Below are 27,239 nucleotides of genomic sequence, written 5' to 3'. Positions count from 1 at the left end.
TTTATGCATAGGTAGACAGCTTATTATTTCCTGACAGCTTCTAGCACTGCGAATGCGTCATAGCCGTGTTTTTTTTTTTTTTCCCCAAAGGCAAAATTATGGGACTAGGGGCATCTGAAAGTACATTCTTGCTTTATTTCAACGCCTTTGTGCGAAGAACCCCCCGGACACCGTAATATTGCTAATGAAAAATAACGTCACAGATGTCAAAGGTTTATTGTTTAGCCAAGTGAGGCAGAGATAAAAGAAAGTTCTGTCCAATGCGCCAGCGTACGCTTCACCATTTTAACAGTCCGAGATGCTTCATAGATTTCCTTGGGCCCCCAAAAAATGCTCTGACTTCGTGTGTTCGTGCAAGACACGGTGTAGCGTGCACCGTTTAGTTTCAACAGAGCTGCAGCATTAGCTCTCCACCTGGTCATCTCGAAACGCACAGAAGACTTTGACACGGACAACGTTGGGCTGACTAGACAATTACTGCGCGATAAAGCGTTATTTGTTGAAGGCATGCGTGAGCTACATGTTAAGTCTTACGGTTGCAAGACATTTTAATCTGCTATATTTTGTTTGCTTTTGGTTTGGGTTGATTGAAATTCAAGCTGACATTTCTCTAAAGCAATAGTTAGTTACCGTTCACAGTTGTTTTTCCCTGTATTCCGTTTCATGTTCATTGTAAATCATCCTTCACCGCGAACCAATACCGGGTAGCCTAATTAGCTATGCTTTCAATTAAGCCAGCCTCTCTAACAATGAATAAATTTTATACCTGGTACACCCCACCCTACCCCTCCCCAACTCCCCAGCAAGGTGCTAGATACGCAATATTATTTGCTGCCGAGGCCAATACAAACGTGCAAACTTCCAGGAAGCAGAGTCCACACAAATCAATCTCATGACACCGCAACCGTTCAAGGTGATCTTTTTGTTGCTATACAAGTGGAAATAACAGATATATAGTTGCCGAAGGGACAGGCGGCTCCCGTGGCCTTCTCAACGATGGAGAAATGCCACTGGCGCCCGGACAAGCCTTGACCACAAATCCTAGCATCGACGCACCCACTGACCGTCGCCTGTCGGCGATCTTCGCGTGACGGTGATTCTTGATAGAGCTTTTCGCGACGCGCAGCGTCGGCGAGCACGCTAGATGCTCGTTACAGTTGCAGCGGGGCCCGAGGAAGGCCACACGCCGTCCTTCGCGCTCACGTGGCGTGCACGCGAGCGTCTTCGCCAAAGCGCTACGTTCTAGTTCTCGTCTGTCCGGGAGCAATTGGCCGTTAAATGTCCGCGAATGCTACGCTGCATTTTCTCCTGCAAGCTGATAACAGTTGAGAAACCCGGAATTCCCCAGCTACGTACGCCTTGTGAAGGATTTACTATACTTGGCTGACAGTGTATTGACAGGAAGTGTTTGTTTCTTCTCGCTATCTCCACATTTGTCTAAAGTGCTCCTTTAATCTGATTTATCGTGCGTTGTTGTTGTTGTTGTTGTTGTTGGTGGTGGTGATGATGTTGCTGCAGGCGGGGTTAGCCTGGCAGACCTGGCCAGCAATCCCTCCGCCTGCGAGCGCTTCTTTCGGCGCCAAATATGTCGCCATGTTCCCGTCAGTCCTGTCCGACACAACAATGCGTGACATTTTCTTGCGCAATATCCGCGGTCCTCCCGGGAGAACTAACTGTTCGACACGTTCCTGAGGAAGTACTTCTCTTCTCGTGTTGTCCAGAAGCCTCATCATTTCAGGACCGGAGCATTTCAGAACCAGTTAAAGTGTTCTACATTGCCCACTTCATTCCACTCACTGTGAGACGGAGAATCAGCACCGCTGACTTTCTATAGAGCAAAACTTTCATTCCTCGGGCAAAATGTTTGCAGTTATGCAAGGACGACGCAAGAGAAAAAAGCACGCTTACGAGTTAAATGATGCGCGAACGTTCGAAATTCAAAGGCGTTGCAATGTCATTGCGGCCGGTAGAACTGCAACAAAGCACTGAGTGCAGAAGGTACAGGTGTTTCAGCTGCCGGCACGGCGTGAAAGCGTGCGAGCCATGGGAGCTTCGAAGAGACGAAATTTAATTGCGGTCAAGGCAGGCACCATGAAATCGACGACGGCACGGTACTTGGTGCCCGTTTGCTTTGTCTGGCTATTGAGGCGGCAAGCCTATAGGGGAGGAGGATAAAAATATAATTCATTTTAGCAGCATTTGTAGTTCTGCATACTTATTGTCGTTGATGTACTCGCAATGATTCTGCTTATAGATAGAGCAGAGAAAGGAGTCCATCGGATATCAACCACATTCGACATCGTGAAATTAGCCTGGGAAATTCCTTCGTTTGATTCTTGACTTGCGGATAAGAAACACGGTGAGTTCTCACAGCTGTTCTACAAAACCATGCATACAGTTTAGCACTCCCACTCAAGATCGATAAATGGCAGGTCAAGTTAAATTTTGAAGCTTAACGTCCTGAAACTGCCCTTTCGTTTGACCAGCGAAGCTGTGGATGCGGGCCCCGTAATGGTGAACTGTCCATCGCCATGCGTCAAACGCCTTGTGCACATAAATGGAAGGTGAGGCTTGACTAGTCGCTCCTCCACGATGTTGAGCCTCGGAAGAGGCTATCCATACCCATATATTGTTGCTAAACGCGGCACACCTCTTAATAACGAATCCTGGTACGTAGAACCCACACGAACCTCACCGCACTCCGAGGGCACACACTGCTTCACCGTAGCCAAAACGATCGTGCGTTGGTCTACGTGCCGCAGTGCGGTAATGGTTGCGATGAGGTCACTCGAAAACCACAAGCGGTCACACACAACATAAGCCACGCCGAATCGGTTCTCCACAAACTCCATATGAAGCCTGGCCAGTTCGCATTTATTTCAGCCTCGCGGTCCTGGAGGGCAGCACGCTTACGGGACCGCCACCACGGGCAAGCGGACGCAAAGGAAAGGAGATACACAAGCACTTGGAACGCCGACAAAAAGAGGGCGGTGCGAACGTAGACATGGCCGACGCGGGTCCAAGCGCAGTATCTGTTCTTATCAGCTTAATATCTGATACATGTATTAAAGTTATTTTTGCAAGTTGGCGGAACCCTTGAAGCCTGCTTAACCTCCGCCGCGGGTCGGCCTGTAATTGCAGTATCTTCGGGATCGGCCCACGTATGGTGTGAAATTCTCGATCTACAAGGCTCTACAGACGCACGCAATTTTTTCCAGAACCTAGCCATATACAGCTTCGCTGTAAACGTGGAAGAACCATCGAAGGCAAGGACGAGTGCGATGCTTGAGTAGGAAATGACTTACACAAACGAACGCCCAGCGTTAAGACTGGCACTGAGTCCGTTAGAAGGCGTCAAAATCTCCACGAGTAACTGCCCACAGCTGTTTTGTTCGCAAGGAACAAGCGGAGAAGTTGGGAAAGGCAGGCAGATTAGGCAGCGTGAGGACCGCACCTCGCCCTGCAATACCCTGAACACCACTACTTTATCATAACACACTTTTAAAAGTAGATCAGTCTTGTTCTTCGTCATAAGGCATGAACACCGCAGGACAGGTCGCGATCAGTGATTGCTCCGAAAACATGGTGGATCTTCTCACCGGTGCTTTCTTGTCTGATGATTTTATAACAAGTGAATTCATTGATTTGTTGGCGAAAGCAACGTTGAATAAGCATTTGGCAGAGGAATAACGTTCATGTGCCTTGCGGCAAATAATCTTTGAATAAAGAATGATTCATGAACAAATCAAGGTAGCGAATCAGCAGGGCCGACGATTGCTAGGGTTAGAAACCACGGGGCACAGTACTGAATTTTGCGGTCTGCACCACGGCCACTATTACGGAGCCATGCCGTGCCGCTTTTTGCTCGCTCAAGAAATCATCAGTCCTTGAAAGCTGCGCATCATCGGAGGACAAGACCAGCAAGCAGCGTTCTATCGTTTTGTTACCCTTGCTTTCCTGCTGCGATTGTTGGCTAATATTTTGCGATACCTGGCCAGACTCCCAATGCTTCACAGCTAACACTAATAAGAAGTCGCATAATCCTACGTTCTCTAAGCCGTCAAAAATAGTTCGGTAAGTTGTGCCCCTTTCTGCCCTCCCCCACTGTAGGGTAGCAGACTGTATTTTTCGTCTGGTTAACCTCCCTGCCTTTCCTTCCTTTAATTTCTCTCACTCCACGAACATCGAAGAACGTCCAGGAAAGCCCAAGAACATCACCACAGATAACCTTATTAAGATCTTCTGACACTAAACAGATGTAACAAGGTCAATGACGTTATACATAATGAACGACAGCATCTTTTCTATGATCTTTTATTACCCTTACCCCCTTTCCCCAGCACAGGGTGGCCAGCTTGTCTGAGAACTGGCTAACCTCCCTGTCTTTCCGTCTATTCCTGATTCCTTCCTTCCTTCCTGAACGTCCGCGCTTTCACGAAAAGCTGCGTTCCATACAAGAGCCTCTTCAACATGGCAGAAAGGTTTACCAGTTTGTTAACATTCATGGTTTAAAGCGTATAAATCACTTGTTATGTATCGGTGTTCCTTACTCCATTATGTATGTGCTTTAAACCACGAAGAGCCCCTTCGTCATCGTTCCTTCATAAAGATCATAAGTTATCTCCGGTAACGTCGTTTATCATTAAAAAGAAATCAATGCCCTATGGGACGAGTCGAAGAAGAGAAATACACGGACAGAAGAGCTTTCCCTCAGCCTCATGGGCGAAGAACAGCACTTTATATTTTTAAAATATAATTAAAGGAATTTTTTACCTGCTTCAGGATAACTTTTAAACATCCATTTTTCGTAATATCAGGTTCTTCGTGCCTTGAACAAGGAGCTACCTGTATTCATACTACCGTCTTTTTCTTCTCAGAATGTTGTCAGAGATGCCTTAAAACACTTTGATATAGTAAGCACACACATCTGTCACTCAGTCTTACAGAATGAGTACTATTTTTTTTTTTACTCATGTCATGTTAATAGCGAATTAATGTGTGCTATGCTTGCAAACAACGTGTCACGATAACCGGCTCATTGTAATACCACAGCAAGAAAGTCTTGATTTCGGACTAACGGGGCAGAAAAAAAGTAAAGAAAAGATAAAAAAAAGAACGTGGTACTCTCCTAATTATGCTTACAATTTCTGACCAGCGGAGCTTCAAGTCGATCTTATAATGTAGAATAAAGGGGGAAGTTCAGCCGGGTAGATAACCTAAAAAAGCAAGCGAGAAGCGGTGAAAACACCAGTCAATCTAATCTTTACATCGGGAAGCAAGACGGCGGTTGTAAATATTTGTCTTGTAGGCCAGCCTAATCTCTATTCGCCCAAGTAATCTGCTAACGGAGCGTGCAAGCCGGGGAAAAAAAAAGAAAGACAATTTGTCCCCAACCATAGTCTGAAACTCGGAACGCCTCAGGGGGAGACACTCGAGCGGGCAGCGGGAAAGAGCAAACAGTAACCAAAGCTCTCTGTTTTGCTTTGCAGTTGACCTCAATCGAATTATGCTAGCGCGCCCACCGTTTTCCTTTCGTGCGCCTTGAAGCGCGGGAAAAGATCGAGACACGAAAAACATTCAAGACGGAACAGCATCAGCAGCAACCGCGTACCAAAGCTGGGGACATTCATGGCAAGAAGGCTTTCGAAGCTAACCAAAATCCTTCTCGGGCGACCACGGCGTGCTCTCCGATTCGTTCAGCCTTGCTTCAAATTTTTCATTGTTCGACTTAGACGAGTTGTCACGTCGCTCTCCGCTGGTGGATAGCTCCGATGACTTGGAGTGCCAACGTCGGGGCTGCGGTGTTGCGTAGTCTGCTTCAATTTGCGAACTTGTTGAAAGAAAGAAGCGCAGCGAGCTGTCAAAAATGGTTAGGGTGCTAACTTCTCCATTGTACGTATGCGCTGCGCAATCGCAACTGCCTCGGGAGTCACCGCGCTGCTTGGTTAGGTTAGAGTTCAAGCGAAGTCTATTCCCGGGTCACTGAGGCGGCGAATCGACCGCAGAAACAGATTTTCCGCTTGACATTTCTGTAACCCCCCGGTTCTGCGCTAGTCATTTTATAGATATCGGCAGAAATAATCGGTGAAGTAGCATTCCATGAAGTTATATAAAGCTTTCAAAAAGAAAAAAGAAAATTCGTTGTTGCATTTGGACGCCCCGAAATTGTACAGGTTTCTACGATGGTTGCCGTTGGTGGGGGCTCTGGATTATTTTGGCCACCCAAGGTTTCTTTTACCCTGCACCAAATCACGTTTCAGAAGCGCTTTTGCATTGCAACGCCATCGGAATACAGCCGCCGCGCTCGGGAAACGAACCCGCGACCTCGTGCTCAGCAGCATAACGCCAAGGCGAATGAGCCACCACGGCGCATAACTTCTTTTATCAGCTTTGTTAACGCGTGTTGGTAAGAATGGGTCAGTGGTTGTTATTTGTTTTGCTAAATGTCAGAAGACAGAAATAGAAAGCTCTCTTCTGAAAAGCAGAGTGATTAGCCAGCGTATATACGCCAACGTAAATGCCAGAAGTCTGTAAAGAGATCAGCATTCCTTGAAGGCTGCGTCGTATCCTGATCGTGAGAGAGAGAGACAGAGGAAAGGGAAAAGTCAGGGAGGCTAACCAGAGAAAAAGATCCGGTTTGCTACCCTACGTTGGAGCGAGAGGGGAGGGGGAGGTAAAGTGGTAACAAAGTAGACATAAAGAAGGAAAGGAGCATAGACACAATCACAATCGGTCACTGGTATGGTCACTGGCTCCTGATCGTGAGTGACGCCTTAAGGTAATGGATCTGCATGGACTACGGCGAAGCGATGTTGCTGCGAGGAGCACAGGCAACATGCTTGCAACTTTGTCCGAGTAGCCAGCCCTATGTAGCCTACAGTTTCCTCTCAGGAGAAAGGCGGGGGGGGGGGGGGGGGGGGATTTCAGGCGCTTGTTCGCCACGAAGTGCTTGTGCCTCATCTTTTATCGCTACCATATGCAGCGGCTCTCCAGGAACTTACATTCACTGGTATATGGGCTTGATTAAGAATCATAGCTGTCGATTTGTAGGTGACGCTATCTTACTGGTAGCCTTGGATAAAGGCAGGAGGTGGATTGAGGGGAGGGAGGAGGGAGTTTGTATAGGAAGGCTGTAGCCTTCGGCTTCATCTATCTCATGGCAGCATTCAGCCTTAACAGTCAATATCCCCCGCTGGCAAGTTAAATCCACCTTTTGCTAATTCCTCATCGACACCTGCATTTAATGCAGTAAAGTGAAATAAGATTAAGAGGTGAAGGGTAACTTCAGATTCTGGCACAATTACGCGAGTTCTAGCTCGTGGTGACCAGAGAGACGTCGAATCATGATTTCCTTTATTGATCTGCCATTCCAGCAGCCAATTAAAAAGTTGAGGAGACACCACCTCGGAAGTTGAAAGGAAATGCGCATCGCGATTACCTTCCATAGAAAACAACGCATCGTTTGTTGGTTATCCCTAACAATCATAATCGTAGAGTTTTCGACTTGATCACACCAGGCATTGCGTATCAAAAGCAAACCACACTTTTATTCCGTCGTTTAAGTAAGAGCCAGACGGAAAGCGCGATCCAGAGGCAACGATCATGCAAACCATTCTTTTGTCTCCGTTTACTGCGTTTCGTTTGCGTCCCCATTTCAGTGTCCGCTCGATGGAGCAGCGGATATGGAAGAGCGACATACAACGCCACGATACTCGACGCCCTTGTGCGAGGCGAAGAGAGAGAGAGAGAGAGAGAGAGAGAGCAAAGTCCTGCGACTGCAGGGCCGAACGAGGAAGCGTAGCCGTGCCATGCAAGTGTTCTCTGTGTATACGCTTCGGAGAGAAGATAGCAAGCACTGGACGCTGCCAAGGGGCCGAGAGTTAGAGCCCAAGCGTCGGCTCGCTACGGGCGGATATGGCCTCGGCTAGCGCAAACTGTCCTCTGTTTGTGGAGCAGTGCTATACGGTGTCGAGGTTTAGCGCGCTAGTCGGGGAAGTCGGTGCCGCGCTCCGAGGGGCAGGCAATGAGCAGCCGAGGATACGATGCGGGTGTCGCCAGTGGCGTCGCGTTCTGTGTTCCATGCGGGTGTCAAAAGCCGCAGAAGCGAAATAAACGCCCTTCTTGTGAACCAATTACTGATTCATCAGTAAAAGCGAAGTAAGCCTCTGGAACAGCTAAATATTTTGTTGTATAGCAAACATCAATCCTCACAAGTACACTTGGAAGTCTCGGGCAGGCACACACGGACAGTGAATTGTTTTGCTGCGCTATCGAGACACCATAAAATAGTGAACTGTAATTCGGATTTAACGTTAGATAGCGAGTAAAATGTAAACCCAGTGCGTGCGTAAAACATAATCAGATTTGGTTTTATAAGGCCCTTGACTACGAATGAGAGACGAACCAAATATAAGGACCGCCTGAAAAGTGTTGCATCGCTTCTTGGCTAAGCAGCAGACGTAATAAGCGAGAGAGGATTGAATGTGATCTCGGGATTGGAAGAGACTGCAAGACCAATTTTGCCATTGTAGGACACCTCACGCAGTGCGGATATTTACACATCAAAAGAACACACAAGTATCGCACCGGCGTTCATCGAATTTGTGCATGCGTACATGCTTGCACGCTTGAGCGTGCGTGACTGCGTGCGTGCGTGTGCGTCCGAACGGGTTCTTGTTTCCAGCGTTCCGGTTCTGCAGATCCCGCCTGCTAACGCCGCAGCCATATATTATAATTCGTTGTAGTAAATGATGTTAACCGAAGTCTTCTTGCATTGCATTAACATAACGGGAAGCGATCCGGCGGATTTCGACAAAACTGCATGGGCGCGGCGCACGATCGCTTTGTCTGGGACGCAGACGAGCGCGTGAAAGCTAAGTTCGTGTCAGTGCGGAGTAGCTGCCACATGCGTCAGCAGACGGCGAGTGTAGCAGAGACCAAGGCGATAAAAAAAAAAAAAGAAAAGAGAATCTTGCAGCCACTTGCTTGTTGAGAAACGAAGCTGCACCATCGTAATGTCGTACTGAGCACGCCGCTCGCATCGTCCGTTTGTTATTGCTTGCTTTAGGGCGCTTCGTGAACCGCACGAAGAAACCCCGATGCTCCGGAAACCAACGCCTACCAAGTAAACGCACCGTAACAAATTGAATTTCCGCATCTGCACGGCTCGGGAAACCAGCAATCGATTTCCGACCATCGCGAGAACTTGTCGGGTTCGTCTGTATTGCAGCTGCAAAATTAAACGTTAAGAGATGCAATTGCGAAGACGGATGTGAGGAACAGACCTGGCAGGAAAGTAAATAAGAAAAGTGAGAATAGATTATCGTGCCTAGTTTTGGTCAAGACTCGTTTTCAGTCTGATTAGATCAGCGAGTGCTATCTAGCGTAGTACAATCGTGCGGTGGTGTGCTCTTGTGAATTGCTTAGGTGAAGAAAAGTATCGTGCGGAAATGTTGCTCTAACTCCGCACCATTTAAATAGAGAATGTTCGGAGCATAGACTCTTGAAGGCGCCATTTTACATTTGCATATAGGTGTCACTGAACTTTGTGGTTACGTACCTAGAACGCTAAGAATATTTACACTGGTTCGACCAGGTGCCAGCAAACTATGAGGAAAGGAGGGTACCAGAAAGGATGCATACTCTATACTTAAGTGCACAGGTGATGATTGTGGCATTTAAAATGCAAGTTCTCAGAAGCTTGTCACAAAATATTTTTTATACAACGAAAACTTATTAGTGCACAGTTATTGATGTTGAATTTCAAATGAATATTCGCGGAAGGTTGCCGCCGAGTATATGTTATACAACGACAACTTGTGCTCGACAAATGTTCGCCCAAACCAGGGGATGTCGTAATCTCTTAGGAACGTAACAATCACAGCTTGGCTCCATGTTTAACGAACTCTTTCTGTTGTCGTTTTGAAGGCGTTGTTGTCGGTGCGATTTGTTTTCTCTGAGGTGTCATTCAAAATCAAGATAAATATCAATAAAAATCTATGTATCAATCGATGGCAATAAAAAAAACTGAGTGGGCCTGACATTTTGTAAATGGGTGAACACGTCAATCGGTGGACCAAGAAAACAAAGAAAGAAAGGAACTACAAGAAACTAGAAACGCGGCTCATTTAGAAGTGAATGGCGATAATGCAGAATGGCATCGCAGCGGGGTTTGAACAATCCGATCAAGCGCTTCTGAATAGCCGAATAGAAGGAAAAGTAGGAGGAGAGCAAGGAAATCTCTGCTTGTGCAAGGGCTATATTCTAACTCCTTACGAATGTGTCGCAAATAAAATCTGCGTAAATAGAAATCTCAAAGAAACATTTCGTGCCTTACCACTCCTGAACATTAGTTTCTGATATGCCCATACATTAAGAAGCCTATAAGGAGCCGCGCTAAAATTTATAGTATTCAAAATTCATCCAATGTCCTCTCGCTCTATCTTTTTCGCTTTATCCCAACAACCCACCGTGGTGGCTTAGCGGCTACGGTGTTGCGCTGCTAAGCACGGGGTCGCGCGGTCAAATCTCGGCCACGGCGGCCGCACTTAGATGGGGGAGAAATGCAACAATGCCCATGTGCCGTGCATTGGGATCACGTTAAAGGTTCCGGGGTGGTCGATATTAATTCGGATCCCGCACTACGGCGTGCCTCATAAGCAAATCGCAGTTCTGGCACGTAAAACACCAGGATCCCATGCCACCCCCCCTTTCCCCAACATGACTCGCGTCACGTAGCAGACGAAACGAAGCATGAACGTGACGCGACGCATAACTACAAGTCCGCCGACGGCGGCAACCTCTCCTTTAAATCCATCAAAAAAAAAAAAAAAAAAGCTCGAGGGCATTTGTACCAAGGGTAGAATTCGCGGCACCCTCCCTTCTACGCTCTTTTTGCGGCACCGTCAGATTCAACACCGCCGTTAACGTTAGGACAGCCATGCTGTGCAAGGCAGCTTCACTGAATGTGTAAAAGGGCTCTGGGAATTTCAGATATATCTTTCATAGGCGACGGTAAAGGTCTCGGCGCTACGATGGCTCTGCGCAGTGTCGAGACTTCACCGATGTGTTCCCAATAGGAGCACAGAGGCACCGACACTTGCAAAAGAGGAGACCAAGGACGTTGCCAACATAGCGCGGACGGGGGAAACTGCGCTGCGATCATTACGAATGCTGGTGAACGCCCCGCGCTGACGTGCGGCCTGGCGTTGGTTGACATCGACCTCACCGGGTGACGGGCTCGCGCCTGCGAGGTGTCAGAGTATGGAGGGACTGCGCTTACGCGCACAATGAATTCGTTAAATTCAAGGTGCTGCTACATCTATAGCCAGCCGATTTAACGACATCTCTCGCTTCACAGTAAATGTTTCATTACATGAAGCGCTTAGAGTGCCCTTCAAAAGAGCAACGCCGTCGATTTAACAAACTTTTATCACGCAGAGCATCGGCGTATACACTGAATTAGCTGTACACACTGTCCTGAGTAGCTAATGGAAGACAGCTGGGCACAGGAAAGGTTACGTTAAGAGGCAGTAAAAAGTTCACTTCAAGAGCTGTGCAATCTACGCCTACAGTAATTGATTTATGGTATCGCTGCGAAGAAATTGAATAAATTAATGCGGACATATAACTGCAGGTACTAAGCATAATAGCCATTTTGCTTAAGCAGTTTTCCTTTTCCCCCTCCCCAAGTGTAGGGTAGCCAGCTGGGCACGTCCTCGGTTAACCTCCCTACCTTTCCCTCTTCGTCCCCCCCCTCTCTTTCTATCTCTCTCTTTCTTTCTTTCTCTCTCTCTTTCTCTCTCCCTCTCTCTCTCGTGCTTATGCAGCGACCGAGCGTCAGTGCGCTCGAGTTTGTTAACTCGGAGCGAGAGAGAGAGAGAGAGAGAGAGAGAGAGAGAGAATGAAGAGGAAAGGCAGGGAGGTTAACCAGATATGAGTCTCCAGTTTGCTACCCTACACTGGGGATGGGGGATAGGGGTCAGAAAGATGACAGAGAGGAAAACGAAAAAAAAATAAAAAAAAAATAAAAAAGAGGAACGCGCACACATGGAGACACACACACAAAAGGCGTTCCAGTTAAAGTCGTTCACACAGGCAGGTAGATCGCAAGAAGCGCAAAAACGCTTGCACGGCCTCCTTCTGTGAAGGTAGGTCCTTTCGATGTTGTAGAAACACTGTGAAAAACGGTATGTGCTAGAGAGAATGGGAAATTTTCACCCCCTCCTTTCACCACTCCTCCTAAATCAAAGCCGGAGTAAATATGCCAGGAAACTAAAGCGCATTTACACGAGCGGTGACCTAAAAGCTGCTTATGTGTTAGATGGAAAAGAAACAAACATATAAAACCGAGAAGAATTTCGCACTTTCTTTACGAATACCCATTTCCAACCCTGAGTCCGTTGGGACCTATATTGGAGAGAGAGAGCGTCCAACGTCCCGGTGACAACAGAATATTGAACGCGAGCGTTTCGCCTGCGCATGGCTCCCAACAGGCTTAGAGAGCAGTAGCCGGCTATTTCTCCGGCTAGCTTGTTTGTTTGTTTGTTTATTTATTGATCGGCAGTGGCGCCACGCACTCTTGTGCCGCCGCTCTTTCGGAGTTCAGCCTGTTTACGTGCGATATAAGAGCCTTTATGGGCGCCGCTATTAAATGAGGTTCACGCAAAGGGCGAGCGGGCTTTGCCCCATTCTTAGGCTGGGTGCCAAAATGGCCTCTAAACCGCCGCTGCGTTCTATGAAGCCAATTTTCGCTTCCAACGCGACCAGTTCGCTTAAGACCCGTAACGAGAGCGGGCAAGTGAGATAGATTTATGTGTGTAAATAAGGCGAATAGCGAAAAAAATACAAAATGACCACGGAGCATTACACAGAAGCTTAAAAGAAAACTCGAAATATCACCAATTTTGGGAAGTTCAGGCGATAACACCGTTAAATGCAGACTTCGCGTACTCCCATATACGTCTCGACGAATTTGACGTCACGCTAGTAGGAGCCGCTCCGAAAATTTTCTGACATCTTTCTTTTTTTTTTGATAGAAATATATCCCTCTTCTTTGCTTCGAGAGCTATATTTTGTGACGTCGTCCAGTTTGCCAGTTTTGTTCGCATTTCATTCTTTTTTTACGATGTCGACACACGCGCTTGGAGCTCACCCTGTCAAAATGTTGACGGCCTATGAACCGGACCCAGCTGGCGGGGCAAGCTACTTTCGAGGCGCCTGCGCTGACTCTGACTGGAAAAGCAACAATTTTTGTTCTGCACGCTTTCCTCTGAGAAGCAGAACAACAGTTAGCTAGTGTTGAGTTTATCAGGGAAGGAATTTCTCGAAGTGGCTTGAAAGGTTTAGCGCAGGCGCAAGCACATTGCGCCTTTCGAAATCCTCATACGTTCAGCAATACAGGGGCAAATGCGCCTCTTATAGGCTTATTTTTGGCTACTTCCCATGAAATGCCACGCATAGACTGGGCAACAAAGTTAGAGGTACCGTGCTGAAATGTGGTAAGCGTGCGTTGGTGTTTTATTTCTTGAGAACTTTGCGCAGGGTTAACATCCCTGTCTTCTCTCTCTATTTCCTCCTTCTCCTCCTTGGGCCACAATTGCGCAATTGGGGCAGCTTGGTTTAAAGCGACTAGATTCCAGGTAGTCATCGGCAACAGAAAGCGAACCTATTCTTAAAGGGACACTAAAGCGGAACAATAAATCCGCTAAGACTAATGAAGCATTGTTTGAGAACCGTGCAGGTAGTTATTTAAAAAAAAATAGTTTGGTTATTAGATGAGAAAATGAAGGTCCAAGTATCAGTATTTGAATTTCGCGCCGAAACCCCAGCGCCAGTACGTCAGCGTGACGTCAGGGATTCCAAAGTGTGTTTTCGCATTTGGGCTGCGTTGGCTGAGGAAAGGTTCCCGAAACTCGCCGTGTTTATTATTTGGTTCCTTTAAAGCACAATGTGGTCAATCTGTACCGCTATATATAATTACTAGGCCCCAGAAGATCCCATCAAAATCCAAGACGTCACAGCCACCAGGTGCGGAACTTCAAGTATGCGTCGTCACCCGTATTTCGTTCTGCGCTTTTTCTGGCTTACAAAACGTCTTATCGTTGTAAGAGTGGTGTTTTTGGTTTTGTAGAACGGTAACTTACTGATGGCAGCGGTGGCGTAGAGGTAGAACACCCGCCTCGCGTGCAAGAGGTCCGTGGTTCGAATCCCGGTGCCGGCAATTTTCCACCAAATTAAAAAAAAAAAAAAATCCGCGTGTTGATAAAATTGCACAAACAGGCCTGGAGTGTGGCCTGATCCCGGTGACCAGAGCCGGTAACGCACTCCCTCACCAGAGCAGGATTGGCCACCCTGGTGCAGTACTTGGCCACAACCTCCTATGAACACAACAATCAAACCCCGGCCCTCAGTCCCCAGCAGCTGCAAAGCAACTGACCACGGTGGCGGTCAGACCCGCGACGCAGCAGAGGGTGCTAAGAATCACTGGCTCCGGACAGGCCGCCATTGGAATATGAACCTGGCAACGTTTAACGCTAGAACGTTATCTAGTGAGGCGAGTCTAGCAGTGCTATTGGAGGAATTAGAGGGTAGTAAATGGGATATAATAGGGCTCAGTGAAGTTAGGAGGCCAAAAGAAGCATATACAGTGCTAAATAGCGGGCACGTCCTGTGCTACCGGGGCTTAGAGGAGAGGAGAGAACTAGGAGTCGGATTCCTGGTTAATAAGAATATAGCAGGTAACATACAGGAATTCTATAGCATTAACGAGAGGGTAGCAGGTCTTGTTGTGAAACTTAATAAGAGGTACAAAATGAAGATTGTACAGGTCTACGCCCCTACATCCAATCATGAGGACCAGGAAGTCGAAAGCTTCTATGAAGACGTGGAATCGGCGATGGGTAGAGTGAAAACTAAATACACTATACTAATGGGCGACCTTAATGCCAAGGTAGGCAAGAAGCAGGCTGGAGACAAGGCAGTAGGGGAATATGGCATAGGCACTAGGAATAGCAGGGGAGAGTTATTAGTAGAGTTTGCGGAACAGAATAATATGAGGATAATGAATACCTTCTTCCGCAAGCGGGATAGCCGAAAGTGGACGTGGAGGAGCCCGAACGGCGAGACTAGAAATGAAATAGACTTCATACTCTGCGCTAACCCTGGCATCATACAAGATGTGGACGTGCTCGGCAAGGTGCGCTGCAGTGACCACAGGATGGTAAGAACTCGAATTAACCTAGACCTGAGGAGGGAACGGAAGAAACTGGTACATAAGAAGCCAATCAATGAGTTAGCGGTAAGAGGGAAAATAGAGGAATTCCAGATCAAGCTACAGAACAGGTATTCAGCTTTAACTCAGGAAGAGGACCTTAGTGTGGAAGCAATGAATGACAATCTTATGGGCATCATTAAGGAGTGTGCAATGGAAGTCGGTGGTAACTCCGTTAGGCAGGATACCAGCAAACTATCGCAGGAGACGAAAGATCTGATCAAGAAACGCCAATGTATGAAAGCATCTAACCCTACAGCTAGAATAGAACTGGCAGAACCTTCGAAGTTAATCAACAAGCGTAAGACAGCTGACATAAGGAAGTATAATATGGATAGAATTGAACATGCTCTCAGGAACGGAGGAAGCCTAAAAACAGTGAAGAAGAAACTAGGAATTGGCAAGAATCAGATGTATGCGTTAAGAGACAAAGCCGGCAATATCATTACTAATATGGATGAGATAGTTCAAGTGGCTGAGGAGTTCTATAGAGATTTATACAGTACCAGTGGCACCCACGACGATAATGGAAGAGAAAATAGTCTAGAGGAATTCGAAATCCCGAAGGTAACGCCGGAAGAAGTAAAGAAAGCCTTAGGAGATATACAAAGGGGGAAGGCAGCTGGGGAGGATCAGGTAACGGCAGATTTGTTGAAGGATGGTGGACAGATTGTTCTAGAGAAACTGGCCACCCTGTATACGCAATGCCTCATGACCTCGAGCGTACCGGAATCTTGGAAGAACGCTAACATAATCCTAATCCATAAGAAAGGGGACGCCAAAGACTTGAAAAATTATAGACCGATCAGCTTACTGTCCGTTGCCTACAAAGTATTTACTAAGGTAATTGCAAATAGAATCAGGAATACCTTAGACTTCTGTCAACCAAAGGACCAGGCAGGATTCCGTAAAGGCTACTCAACAATAGACCATATTCACACTATCAATCAAGTGATAGAGAAATGTGCAGAATATAACCAACCCTTATATATAGCTTTCATTGATTACGAGAAAGCGTTTGATTCAGTCGAAACCTCAGCAGTCATGGAGGCATTACGTAATCAGGGTGTAGATGAGCCATATGTAAAAATACTGGAAGATATCTATAGTGGCTCCACAGCCACCGTAGTCCTCCATAAAGCAAGCAACAAAATCCCAATAAAGAAAGGCGTAAGGCAGGGAGATACGATATCTCCAATGCTATTCACAGCGTGTTTACAGGAGGTATTCAGAGACCTGGATTGGGAAGAATTGGGGATAAAAGTTAATGGAGAATACCTCAGTAACTTGCGATTCGCTGATGATATTGTCTTGCTTAGTAACTCAGGGGACCAATTGCAATGCATGCTCACTGACCTGGAGAGGCAAAGCAGAAGAGTGGGTCTAAAAATTAATCTGCAGAAAACTAAAGTAATGCTTAACAGTCTCGGGAGAGAACAGCAATTCACAATAGGCAGCGAGGCACTGGAAGTCGTAAGGGAATACATCTACTTAGGGCAGGTAGTGACGGCGGATCCGGATCATGAGACGGAAATAATCAGAAGAATAAGAATGGGCTGGGGTGCGTTTGGCAGGCATTCCCAAATCATGAACAGCAGGTTGCCATTATCCCTCAAGAGAAAAGTATATAATACCTGTGTCTTACCAGTACGGGGCAGAAACCTACGGGGCAGAAACCTGGAGGCTTACGAAAAGGGTTCTACTCAAATTGAGGACGACACAACGAGCTATGGAAAGAAGAATGATAGGTGTAACGTTAAGGGATAAGAAGAGAGCAGATTGGGTGAGGGAACAAACGCGAGTTAAGGACATCTTAGTTGAAATCAAGAAAAAGAAATGGGCATGGGCCGGACATGTAATGAGGAGGGAAGATAACCGATGGTCATTAAGGGTTACGGACTGGATCCCAAGGGAAGGGAAGCGTAGCAGGGGGCGGCAGAAAGTTAGGTGGGCGGATGAGATTAAGAAGTTTGCAGGGACGGCATGGCCACAATTAGTACATGACCGGGGTTGTTGGAGAAGAATGGGAGAGGCCTTTGCCCTGCAGTGGGCGCAACCAGGCTGATGATGATGATGATGATGATGATGAACTTACTGATGCAGAAGAAATCATTTTCACTTTAGTGTCCCTTTAAGATGTAACTTAGTGGACGCAAAGTAAGAGATCAGTGTTCGGGATGAGTAGTCCTGCATAGTTATGTACGAAGTGAGGCACTTACGCTCAGCACACTGGGCTGAACGTGAACTGAGGCTGTGCATTTGGGCCTGCCATTCATTTAGTACAAGGGGAACCTATGCACAAATCACTGAGGAATGCAAAGTGTAAAGATCATTTAGTTTTTGGCGTGGACTGACGTTCATTCTAACCGTGTTCATTCTAACCGTGTTCTAACCGTGTTTTTTATTCTTATTCTGAACTTTATTTTTACTGCCGCATATAGATAAATGGAATAGCACAGACACTCCCTGCCTCAATCTCTTTCCCGGAAACACACGTGTAACAGCACAGACACTTCTATGTGGGTATAGAGTTAAAGTGAGGTCCGACTGAAGAGGCTGGACAGACGGACAATTCTGCATTGTGCCAGCAGTATCCATGTGTCAACTTGACAGCACAAAATCTTGAACCATGTAATAATGCTCATACGGGCTCGTATTATTACTCTCTGTGTGCGGTTGGAGCATAAGTTGTAAAAAGCTCTAGTACGGTAGAAAGCTTCTCAATATGTACCACTTCAGACCTCTGCGACAAGTACAAAAGCGGCTCTAATTTGCAACTGGGTGTCGCATTTAAAGAGATACTAAAGAGAGCCCCAAAAAAGTGGAAAAGCCAGTTAGGACTGGCAGAGTGTTCATGTAAACTGCCTTAATTTATCTGGAAGAAAACGTTGATCTTTTACACGAAGATACAATAACTTCAAGCTTCTCTTATTGAATTTGGCGCCTGTACTGCGCCGCTATTTTCGCTAACGTGTCGGCTTAGGTCTCGCCACATTTCGGCCAATCTCATGAATGAAAAGCTTCTAAAGCCTTCCAACTTGATTCTGCACGCACTTCCGTATTTAATGTCGCCTAATATTTCTTCATTACTAAAGAAATACCGAGCACCGAGCAGAGCTGTCACAATATATGTCGCCACGGTGCTGCTGCAAATTTCAGGCTAGCACACCCACCCGTCTCTTACGTTCGTGCATCTTTAGTTTTACTCAACCTCAGGGTACAGTTATACTTGTTCGTTCGCTATTTCAGAAGCATACTGTTATGGGGATGAAGACGACATAGCCGTTTTGTCGTCTCTCTAAGATGTGAAAGAAGTAGCGAGAGATCGCGCGGACTATACGACATCATGTCTCCTAACAATATTCTGCTGGTATGGCGCCAGTCGTACTGTTACAAGTTGTTACAACCCGCGAAATATTTTGCACGTCAAAAAGTTAACGTTTAAAGAGTATCTGCGGTAACTTTGTTTACAAAGAGAAATGTTAGAGCCATTTAGCATGAATAAGAAACGGAAACCCAAACCTTCGGCTGCAATGTAAGAGACAGAACTTTGTTGAAGTTTCATCGAAGCAGATATCTTTTTTTATTATTTCTTGAGATTGGTAGGGGTCCTTTATCCGTATCAAAATGGTGCACTCGCACTACTTGGCTATAAAAGCAGCCAAGTGCGCAGCAGTTTCCGATTTTCCGGCTCTTCGTATGCAGATCATAAGGGTTCCAGCTTTGGAATGGAGAGCCAACAAACCAGTTTTTCTTTGAAATATTCTTTTTTCCTTTCTCAATGCTGAGACAGCTATTCAAACGGGGACGTTGTTATAGCGATATGTAGAAAAAAAAATCTCCATCAGCTATACCCTGTGAACATCAACCTTGAAAGGATATGAGTTTTCTAACTCGGGAAAATAGCGTCAGTCACAATCCCCTCTTGCCTTCCCCAATGTACGACGCTATTGAGTCTCTCGACGCACAGCCGCTCTCATCGCATTTCGTCCCGAAGGGGTTTCGTTCCACGCCTTGCCTTCGAGCACGTGCATTCGTTCCAGTCATCATCCATAGGCGAAAGTGGCCGTCGGAATGCACCGGCAAAAGGAACCATTGATAGGGAAGTTCGCGCTGTAAATAAATGAGCTCTGTCCGAAGCAAGACACCCAAGGCACAAACAAGGTGCAATGATGACGTGCATACTTTGGCAGTGAAAGCAAGCGTATTCCATCATCAAGTACGTCTTAATGAAACAACAGCGAATACTTAGTTGAAGCAAGCTTATTGTATGATGAATGATGCAATGAATAATTAAGAGCGAACACTTAAAAGCGCGCGCTGAAAAGAAGAACTGAGCGCGCAGCAAATAAATATTTAGCGCGCAAGGGAGGACACTGAATTTAAGGAACGTACCGAAGCATGTGAAGCGCTCTGTCGTAAAGCTATTAAATGTACTATGAAAATCTGCGAGTCGTTTTTCCCAGGTGTCTCAGGTAGCTCGAGTATTACAGGGTAATATGTAAACCGCAATACAGAACCAACCCTCAACTGAGGCCTTAACAAACATGTGAGAAGCGTAGTGCGTACTAATACTGATGTGTTGGTTAAGATCATGCAGTATGGAATGTTTAGAGCATGTCAAGGACATGTATACATGTCACCGTATAGACATGTCAACATGTAGTCTTGACAAGAAGATGTCTATATGGCATTACATGGTTTGGGGGAAGCATGTCGCTTGAAGAGAGGTAGCACATCCAGGGATGTTTGAAAGCGACCATTGAAATGTTCTTTGTTAGCTCCGCCCATGCGTGTGATCGGATACGCTCACATGCAGGCAATAGAATGAGAAGTATGTGCTCAAATACGTACCATATAATCGCTTGTAGTAGCCGCACTTTTTAACCTGCGCGTGCAATTTTGAACGAAGTGCCAGCTCTATCTTTTGCCATTCACAATCCCACGCCAACTCCAGAAGCTAGTGTTCATTATAATATATTTTTTTCCGATTTGAACACGTTTTTCGACGAAAATATCGCACCAAGGTTAAGCGCGATTCGCTCTTTTCAGGTGGATTACCTGATCAGGCGGGAACTACTTGCACAACCAGTCTGATATTCCAAGTAACTAATTGAAAAACAACCCTAACTGACGGTAATATACTTTAGGGTAAATATCGCAGTGCGAGGATGAGTGTTATAAGTGGCAGAGTTTTGCCCGCTTTACCGAAATCATAAGCCGAACACCAGTTTTACGATATCTGTCCCTAAACTTGCACAAAGAAATGATGCATTGGCGTTTCAGTGAAGATGACTCTGGACTGCTAGAATGACGCTTTGGGAAGCTGTTAACTGCAGCGCCAATTTATTTTCTAGCACAAGTTAAGCGCGGATATTGTTTATGTCAAAAATGTAAGTAACCCCTAGGCGTGTTCGTATAGGCGCGATTCAGTTGCACGACCTTCGGCTACAAGGACTACACCTCAGACGGCTATTATCGGCGCCCTGTTTCCAGGCCACGACAACGACAGAAACATAAATCGCAGAGAGATCCAGTGGAAGAACACCTACCGAGCTAATAATTCAAAGAACAGTTGCTCCTGCAAGATGAAAATGGGCTTGGTCGGAAAAGAGTTGCGTTGTGTGGCAGGAAACAAATTGTTGAATGGAACATGAACGACTCCCGAAAACCGAGATACATTGGTCATTCAATATTTAAATGCACATTCTCGACTTTCTGTGAGTGCCTCTTGTCCGATGTGTCCGAGACGACCAATACCGGCCATTTGCAATTACTTTTTTTATTTACTTTTTGAGATAGCTCGTACAGCTGCTCTCGCATATAACGTTGCCGTTCAGTTTCGTGCCATCTCAGCTATATGTCTACCACTTTTATGAATCTAGCGTGCGGTTAATTTTATTCTAGCATAAGAGAGAATCATAGAATAGCACGAAAAGCGAATGGCACTTTCTTTTTTTTTTGCCCACGATGTTTTTTTTATCTATGTCGTAGGAGGCAGATGTTCGCAGCATGAGACAACGACGTCTGGTATTTTGGCACTGTCTGAATGGCGACGTCATGAAACTTAAATGCTACTGCCGCCCGCGTCATTGGGCGACGTACGTCTTACAGAAAAGGAGGAACAGCTGCCCCTTCCGCAGCGGCAGATTGAGTACGACGTACTCTAGGTGGGAAAAGTAAAGGCAGAGTAAAAACATTTAACAAACGGAAGAAAGCTATGAATGATTGAGTGTGGCTAACAAGCGGCACCCTGATACCGCATTGCACGTTTTACGATTTCCTCTTTATTTAGAAAATGGCTCAGTGGTTATGCTAGGCCGTTTATTTCATGCCCGTTACAAAGACATCACTTCTACTTTTAGGTAAGCGTTTGTATGACTTGGTTACCGTGAGTTTAACATACAGCTAACCATGTGACCCAGACCAAAGTCTAATGTTATGTAAACCCAGTAGTAGGCAACGATTGACTAGATGGATGATAAACCTTTGCTAGTTACTGAAATGATACAATGTTTCGGTCCTGCGATCAAGTTTATGGGTCTTTACGGTAATAAAAATGAAGCATACCAAAAATGCAGAAAAGCAACACTGTAATATTGAATTGCGTGGCCTCTACTTTTCCGAAAATCAAAAATAAAAGTAATAAAATGAAGAAAAAGAAAATCAGCAACGACTACGTCTGGGTAGCGGGAGTCGGCCCATCCATTTGTAACCATGATATCCAAGCGTAGTAAAGAAGGAAAAGAGGAAGTAAAGTGAACAAAGTAGGTGAGTAATTTTTATTTTTTGCGACATTGTAATTCAGCTTGGCACTAACGATCCTCGGAGTGAGGTAGCCGTTCCAGGGAAATGGGGTCAGCGTCGACGGTTAGCGCCCGTACAGAACTTAGTAGGCGAAATCGATGCTTAAAATTATAGAACGTAAATGCCATCGCCACGGTTAAGTAGCCACGTCCGAAATGTGTTCAAAAAGCCATTATCTGCGTTTTTACCAGTGTGATTCCACCAGCCGTAGAAATGGATTGTTATTCTCTTGCACTTTTTTCTGGCGTCTTCTTTCTCTTTCTTTTCGTTCCAGCTGAGTTTGTCCGTAGGTAGCTTTGGCAAATCTCTCACACTAATGGGCATTCCTTCCGAAGATAAAAGAAATGTTAGAAAGCAGTCCATAATGTAAGTGAAAATAGATTAGAACAATTCGTATCGAAGAAGCGCAACGAAGCTGAATTTAAGGTAACTTTTGTTTTCTTTGTGGATGGATACGTTGATTTAACATCCGCACGTCTCTCGTTCACAGCGTTCTAAGGCAAGACAGTGCAGCTGTGCAGCGCAGTGTAGTATGTGCAGTATAGTATGTTAAAAGCATGTCTCGCGGTACGCAAGAGCCGCGAATTAGTGGTAGTGAGTTTACCTCGAATCAGCGTACTTTCGAAATAAAGATAAGGCAAACGGAGCCACAGCAGCCGCATATCGATGGGGAAGAAATGCGAAAACACCCATGCACTTAGATTCCAGATGCAAGTTATAAAGAACCCCTGGTGTTCCAACTTATTGGGCAGTATCTCACTACGGCATGCTTCATAATGAAAACGTGATTTTGGACCATTAAACCCCATAACTTTATTTAAAGGCAAACTTCCTGTCTTAAAACAAAGCTAACGCCTTGAGTCGCGAATTATGATGGACTGTGGATAAATGTGTAACACTTACGTAATTGTATTCCCTGGCTTTGCAGAAGAAGGTCAACGCGGTGGTATTTTGCTTTGTACAGTTTCCAGTGAGTGCGCATAAGTAGGGAGTAATTAAATACTGATTAATTGAACAGCCAGTTGGTCATGCTTCTTAAAAAAATCACAGCCTCTCTTAAAATCTCACTTAAGAGGTGAGCGGCGAAAGCCTACTCTTCCTCCTCTTATCATTCGCCTCTTTCTCTTTGCCTCTTCTCTTTCCATTCTCTCTTTTGGTCATTAGTGCTCACTACTAAGCATCTTTAGTCATGTATAATCAATTGTGGTTATCACAAGCCGTCGTTAGACATGCTGGTCATTAGGCAGTCATTACAAGTCATTTAAGTCATTATTAGTCACTACTGGTCATTACTAAGCATATTAAGTCATTTCTAGTCATTTCTAATGAATTGTAGCCGTTACAAGTTGTCATTAGACATTAATAATTTCGTAGTCATTACAAGTAATTTCAGGCATTATTAGTCATTACTGCTCATTACTAAGTATATTTAGTAATTTGTAAACAATTGTGGTCACTATAGCCGTCGTTCGACATGTTGGTCATATCGTAGTCATCAGTAGTCATTACAAGTCATTTCAGTCATTATTAGTAATTACTGGTCATTACTAAGCATCTTTAGTAACTTTTAATCAATTGTGGCCATTCCAAGCCGTTTTTAGACATATTGGCCATGCCGGAGTCATTATCAGTCATTGCAAGTCATTAGTAGTCAGGTCTGCTGACACAAACTTCACCATGAGCCTAGAAAGGCTTTCGCCTTAGCCTTAAAAAAGAAATGCAACTCCGGCGCGGGACGCAGGCGAATAGTAACTATATATATATATATATATATATATATATATATATATATGTAATATATATAATATATATATATATATATATATATATATATTTATTTATTTATTTATTTATTTATTTCCTCAAAGGTCTCTGTTGAGACATTACATGAGGGAGTGGGGAGTTAGTGACAAAGATAGATACTACAAATTACAAAGGGATATTTTCGATGAGTCGCTTGAATGCAAGTGGGTCGATGATAGTGGCAACTTCGGCAGGCAGGCCATTCCAGTCTCGTGTTGTGCGCAGAAAAAATGATTGCTGAAAAGTAACGGTATGGGCTTGTGGGGGATATACTGAATTAGAGTGACTGGTGCGGGCAATGCGATGTGCTCTTTTTATGTACGGGTTGTCAAAAGGCAAGGAATGAAAGAATTTATGAAAAAGCTTAAGACGGGCTATTCTACGGCGTGAGGCTAGAGAGGGTAGGTTTATTTGGGCTTTTAGTGCCGAGATACTTGAATTGTATGAATAAGTTGACAGGATAAATCGTGTCGCGCGGTTCTGAACCGACTCGAGGGCTTTAATAAGGTTATTGTGGGGGGGGGTCAAAAATAGCTTCGGCATACTCAAGCGTGGGCCGCACGAAGGTTAGAAAAGCAAGTTGTTTAATAGAGGGAGGAGCGAGAAAAAGGGTACGGCGTAGATAACCTAGAGTACGATTAGCAGAGTTTATTATGTGGTTAACATGACAGGTCCAAGTTAAGTCACGCGAGATGTACACACCAAGATATTTGAATGAATCCGTCGTTGCAATCTGCGTGTTATTGATGCTATAATTAGGGATATCGTAATTACGACGACGATGAATAGACATTAACACGGTTTTAGCTACATTTAATGACATGAGCCAAGTGGTACACCAGTTTTGTATGCGCGATAGGTCATTTTGTAACGCCAAATGGTCGCTGGGGTTAGTAACTGCTCGGTAAACCACACAATCATCAGCGAAGAGTCGGATATGAGAAGAAATATTACAAGGTAGGTCATTGATGTATATTAAGAAAAGGAGGGGACCAAGTACGGTACCTTCAGGTACGCCTGAAAGCACGGGTGTGAAGGATGAAGAGTGTGAGTTAGCGTATACGAATTGCTCACGGTTAGTTAAAAACCCTCGAATCCAGCTTAGAACACAAGGATGAATGTTAAGACGCGATAACTTTATTAAGAGACGACCATGAGGGACCTTATCGAATGCTTTTTCGAAATCTAAAAATATTTTGTCAGTCGGGATGTTACGATCTAGGTTTAAATGTAAGTCGTGCAAGAAAAGAGCAAGTTGAGTGTCACAGGAATAATTTTTGCGGAAACCGTGTTGACTTGGGTGAAAAAAATTGACGGATGTTAGGAAGTTAGCAATATGCGAATATAAAATATGTTCCATTATTTTACAAGACACACTTGTTATGGAAATAGGGCGGTAGTTACTCGGTGATGATCGGCTTCCTTTCTTGAAGACTGGGATGACCTTGCCCACCTGCCAGTCATGTGGAATTGAAGCGCTGTTAAGTGATTCCTGGAATATGAGTGATAAAAACAGGCTACACACATGTTTAGTATTTTTTAGAACTTTGGCATTGATACCGTCTACTGCTGTAGATGACGAGTTCTTCAATGATTCAATTACTTTGACAATGCCGATGGGATCGAATGTGATATTTTGCATGAGCGGATATGCGAAGTATGGTGGATCGGGCAAGCCATCAAGTAATTCATTAGTAACGCGAGATGTATATACATATATATATATATATATATATATATATATATATATATATGCGTGTGTGTGTGTGTGTGTGTGTGTGTGTGTGTGTGCGCGTGTGCGTTTCCTTAAGTCCGCAAATGCCTACATCAAGGTGGTTGTTTGTTGCACTATTCAGCACACCGAAGTAACATGAAGCCACGGGCAGTAGGCAGCGCGTTCGATTTGGCCGAAAGTCAATAAGCTCGGCTTTTATTGCGACAGCAACTATATGGACACTCCGGGCATTTTTGCCGCCGCCGTCACCGCGAATCGTATAGTTTATGTGTAAGTGAAAGCGCGCGAGGCTAGCCGACGATCTCGGCTTCTGGCGCGCACGAAGGAAAAAAGCGGTGAGCGAACGCGCCGTCTTACGTCGCGCGACAGGCCGTGAGGGGGTGACGGGAGGGAGACGGGGAGGGGGGGGGGGGCGTCGTGCTCCGGCAGAAACTGCGTATTCCTCGACCGGATGCAATGGTAACTGACGATCGTGGGTTAATCTCGCGCGTCATATATGGAGGAAAGCGGGGAGATAGCAGGGGATGGAAGGGGAACGCCTACGATTCCGCCAACAAGTGCGTACTTGGCAGGGCGGCGCGCGGTCGAGCGCGCCGTATCTTGAGGGATCTGCAGACGGTTCACACCTTTGTGCGCGCTGCGTTCTCGCCGCTCTTGCGCAGAAGGGGGATAGACCTCACGAAGGTCACTTCGCTCTCTGCTGCTGCCGCGCTTGCTCACGCGAGCCTTTCGACAGCGAGTGTCCACACTCATCGAGTGTGATCTGTTCATGTTTGCTAGTGCACGCTGGCGCCATGCTGGCTAATTCAATTAGTAAGCGAATGTTTCCACGTCTATAGGGCCGATAAGACTATTATCCTTACTTCGTATAGCTGTCTACTAATTTGCTACCGTAACCGATGCTTAGCCTTTCGGGCGAAACTACGGCTTCTTTTTCTTGCTACCACTTGACAAAACTTGTAAAAACTATTCGCGTACACAGTGTTTAACCTGTTAATGGTAGGAGTATATGCACCACTGTCGGAACTACACATTAAACGAAATTGGTTTGGATGATAATAAAGTACAAGGGACCATAATCAAAGGTATTCGCTTACGTATAAGAGCATTTCCTCATTCATCGACCTTGGGTCGTCCGTGATACAGAACAATATCGGCGTGATAACACGACTACTGCCGCTGCCATGGTCAATTACAGACAGCAGACGCGTAAGAGAAGTTTTAAAGCGAAGCTTTCTTGGCATAACCTGTGAAGCATAGCATTGGCAGATAAATCCACAATTCAGGAGTGATCTAGCGGTAAATGCAAAAGATGCATTAGCGCAACGTTGCGCCTTCTTAACCATAATTTACAATATATATATATATATATATATATATATATATATATATATATATATATATATATATATATATATATATATATATATATATATATATATCAACATTTACCACCTGATCGCCTTCCCTCACTTCCCACATAAACAATTTTTCCACTTTGACACTCCTAATTATAACGCATTAACACATTCCATGTATTTACATGTTGCATGTGATGAAAATAAACACAATTGTACGCATTGAATTTAGTTGTATAATGTTTATTATAGGGATAGCAATTAT

At 45.2% G+C, this 27,239-nt stretch overlaps 1 protein-coding gene and 1 pseudogene across 3 annotated transcripts in view; one reads left to right on the top strand and one right to left on the bottom strand.

Annotated features, from left to right (window-relative positions):
• Positions 1 to 27,239, bottom strand: part of Octalpha2R (alpha2-adrenergic-like octopamine receptor) — a 743,760-nt gene that overhangs the window by 397,140 nt on the left and 319,381 nt on the right. The gene's annotated exons all lie outside the window — the stretch shown is intronic.
• LOC126537208 (U2 spliceosomal RNA) lies at positions 3,005 to 3,166 on the top strand (annotated as a pseudogene).

The sequence above is a fragment of the Dermacentor andersoni genome, chromosome 4, assembly GCF_023375885.2.
Source record: "Dermacentor andersoni chromosome 4, qqDerAnde1_hic_scaffold, whole genome shotgun sequence".
NCBI lineage: Eukaryota > Metazoa > Arthropoda > Arachnida > Ixodida > Ixodidae > Dermacentor > Dermacentor andersoni.
The sequence above is the reverse complement of the archived record's forward strand: the minus strand, read 5'-3'. Positions and strand labels throughout refer to the sequence as shown.